The sequence below is a fragment of the Furipterus horrens genome, unplaced genomic scaffold, assembly GCF_987537825.1.
Source record: "Furipterus horrens unplaced genomic scaffold, mFurHor1.1.pri manual_scaffold_4, whole genome shotgun sequence".
In the NCBI taxonomy this organism is placed as follows: Eukaryota; Metazoa; Chordata; class Mammalia; order Chiroptera; family Furipteridae; genus Furipterus; species Furipterus horrens.
Window position 1 is genome coordinate 196,035,916 of NW_028327174.1, and position 376 is coordinate 196,036,291.

At 46.5% G+C, this 376-nt stretch overlaps 1 non-coding gene across 1 annotated transcript; it reads right to left on the minus strand.

Annotated features, from left to right (window-relative positions):
* Nucleotides 1–269: 269 nt before the first annotated feature.
* Nucleotides 270–376, minus strand: LOC150013703 (U6 spliceosomal RNA). Its single transcript, XR_016510877.1, has one exon. It is a non-coding gene; the product is annotated as a U6 spliceosomal RNA (small nuclear RNA).

The following is a 376-nucleotide window of genomic DNA, read 5'->3' on the forward strand; positions in this document are numbered from 1 at the left end:
TGTCCAGGCTGCCTATCCTCACAGGCTCTTGACTCTGTCCCTCCTCTCTGACATTCCATCCCTGGCCTCTCTCTGCATCTCTATTCCCTTGTCTCTCATCTTGGTCTCTTTTTGTCTGTTTCTCTTTCTCTTGTCTCTTTTTCTGGACTCTTCTCTACTGTGTCCCCTGGCACATGTCTGGCTGTCCATGTCCTCTGCATACCTGTCTATCTGTTTCTCTCCAGGCCTTTCTCTCCCCTCATCCTTGGTTTTTAAACTTTTTTTTTTTTTTAAACATGGAACGCTTCACAAGTTTGCGTGTCATCCTTGTGCAGGGGCCATGCTAACCTCCTCTGTATCATTTCAATTTTAGTATATGTGCTGCCGAAGCGAGCAC